Below are 3,403 nucleotides of genomic sequence, written 5' to 3' on the forward strand. Positions count from 1 at the left end.
ACTTCTACCCTCAGGCGGCATTCACAACACCTTCCTGCCTTCTAACACCCACCTGAACTGAAGAAACCCAATCAAAAACTGCTGCACACTTTTATTCACAGCACAAATTCATCTCCTGGGCTTCACATCTACAGAACTAGCTTCATCACCTCTTCAAAATCTGCCAATTAACTCCATATCTGCTAAAGGTGGAGAGCCTGGGACTGAGCAACTATGTTGGTGTGGTTGGGATTTAAACTCATGACCTGATCCAAGTCCAATGCCCTAAGCACTAAGCTACCACCTTTAACCCTCTTCAAGTCATTGATCTGATGTCTCTAATGAGCATCCAGTCCTGATCCGAGCCCAGAAAAATCGTTATGTAACCATGCCAAAGTGTAGGAAAGCTCAGTAGAAAAGCTGTATATAACAGTATATAATAATCGTGATGTTTTCTTTCCTGAACTTTATTCCTGTAAAAAGCGAAGGTGCATGTATTTTTTTATTCTTTTTTTTTTTTTGTGTGTGTGTGTGTGTTGTTTTTTAAGCCGTTTTCTCAGCTCATTGTAAGCGAAAGAGCCGCAGTTCAAGCAAAAGCAGGACGGCGATCAGACAAAAGCAAGGCAGCAAAGAGCATCACATCAATATTGTGAAGGCGTGCAAGGCTGAATTGGTTAGCACTTATGAAAGAAAACTGTGGCATTCTCCAATTACTCTTCCCCCTCAGTACGGCTCAAGCGCTTCAACCTTGTGTTGCGATTGCAGTTTCAATCCGGTGTTATTGTCTCTGATTGAATGTCTCGTGGAACAGGAAGGTGATCAGTCTCCAGCGGTGCCCGTGAGACTTGATTATTGTAGAAGCACTGTGATTGTTGAGTAGGTGGCATCGCTCTGATCAGTCAAGATGAACCGAAATGAAACGCTGTTCATGGGCACAAAGTAACGAGAAGTGAGAGAAAATAAACATGACTCACACACTCCGATAGCACGCACCGATCCCCTTTCTCCTTCCTATTGACGAAGAGAAACAGTTACAAACAGGCCCTGTTTCAAATTGCATTACATCATTTTACACAATACATTGCAGGCCGGATTTTTTTTTTGATGGCGCAATCACTCAAGTACAAAGCCACATGCAAATGGCCAATGAGAGGTTGATAAGGAAACTCTGAGTTTCACATTTATTGATCTATTTGGATAGAAGGCAAAATGTCAGCGAAATACAGCCAATCCTTGACTTATGATGAAGATGCGTTCACAATGATCCCATGGTAACTTGAAAATATGTTTTACCCAGGAATCTTACAGAATGGTGATCAGTATGGGGGTCGTGTACTGTAATTTGTTAAAAATGTAACAAATGATTGTACATACGTAAATGATCAGAACAGAGCAATTTATGTTACCGTAATCTATGAAATATACAGTATGTATACATATGTGTACATTTGCGCAAAACTTTCAATATTTTTGACAATTTTTTCATATCGCTATCAACCTCATCAGAAGTTAAACCATTGTAACTCGGGGACCATCTGCATTATTACCACATTCCTGCTGGTCCACATTCCAAAATGAGCTTCTTTTAATATAACTAGAGCCGTTCTCGTTGCGGAAGGTCAAGCCTCGCTCATGGCACCCCAAAACACCCCTTCCTTCTAATTCTCCCCTTACAGTACATCTTGTTTTTTCTTCAATCTGAAACACAACCAGTACCAATGAAGACATAACAGAAACACATTGATGTGTATAAATAATACAGAAACCACAAGACAGGATCTGACAGCGACTTGTTGCCTGCTCGCGTGAACTCACGCGAACACCTTTAATTGAATCACAGTTTTTTTGTACCTGAGATATGGGAAAAAAGGTTATACAATAACAGATGTAAAAACTACTAACGAGAAAATGTATTGTTTTAGATAGGAAATAACACTGAAGTGTTTAGATTGAGAAACATCTGGCTGAGGGTTAAAAGTAATAAAAAAAAGAATAAAGAAAAGTTACTAATGCTTGACTTTTGCCCACTCATATATAAACACAAAGCAACTTTTTCTAAAGCTTAAAGTAATAAACAAGCGATTTAGAAAATGATCCACAGGTCGAACAATATATGTTGTTCAAGTTTAAAGTTCAAGTTTATTTCTATGGCATTGTTTTTATTATTGGACGTTGTCTCAAAGCAGCATTTCAGCAAGAATTTCAGAACAATAAATGTAAATATGTTCATTATGTGAATTTATCCATGAAGAACCAGTTGTATGCTTTAGATCCAGTAAGTTGGTTTAATACACATCTTGAAGATAAAGGATGCTACAAAAAGCGATCTAGACCAGCTACAATTTTGGAGATTTTTTTCAATCGAAATTTCCGCAATAGAAACGAATCACAAACCCAAACAACAGGAACAAGTAAATCCTCACACCAGTTCAATCACAGTTATGGTATGACATTACATTACATTATATTACATTAACGGCATTTGGTAGACGTTCCTATTTAGAGCGACTTACAGTGATCTAATTTATTTACATTTACATTTACATTTGCGGCATTTAGCAGACGCCCTTGTCCAGAGCGACGTACAAAAGTGCTTTGAGTCTCTAGTACTGAATAAATCTACACTGGTACACAAGATTACAAACTAAATATAAATATAACCCTAGAATTCTACAAACTTGGAAAGTGCTAATTTAAGTGTTTTAGGAAGAGGAAGGTCTTCAGTCGTCGCTTGAAGATAGTCAGGGACTCCGCTGTACGGACATCTAGGGGAAGTTCATTTCACCACCTTGGTGCCAGAACAGAGAAGAACCTTGAAGTGTACTTACCTCTCATTCTGAGAGAAGGTGGTACCAGTTGAGCAATTGAGGCTATTATACACAGCAATTGAGGCTTAAGGGCCTTGTTTAGGGACCCAGCAGTGATAGCTTTGTGGTGTTGGAATTTGGCCTTCCAATCCAAAGTTCAACACTATAACCATTGAGCTACCATGTCCTCCAGAAGTTTTCTCACTGCCCCCCTCACAGAGCTACATAACCATAGCCATTAGTGGGGAGTGAATAAGTTTGTGGATCCTTGAGCATAGGATTGGGGTGTGCTTTTTGAACATCGTATACCACATATAGTCTTCATTTGCTGTTATATTAACCTCCACTCTTCTGGGAAGATGATCCACTAGATTTTGGCGAGCGCTTGTGGAGATTTGTGATCATTTAGCCACAAGGGCATTAGAAAAGTCAGGAACTGATGAAGAGTAAGGAGGCATGGAGTGCTTCCAAAACATCCCATAGGTTTTCAGTAGGGTTGAGATCAGAGCTCTATAGCAGGCCACTCTAGGTCTTTCACTACAACTCATGTAAACCCGATTTTCAAATGCTGGCTTTGAGCACAGAGGCATTGTCATGCTGGAACAGGTTTAGGTCTC

This window comes from Silurus aristotelis (assembly GCF_946808225.1).
Source record: "Silurus aristotelis genome assembly, chromosome: 18".
NCBI lineage: Eukaryota > Metazoa > Chordata > Actinopteri > Siluriformes > Siluridae > Silurus > Silurus aristotelis.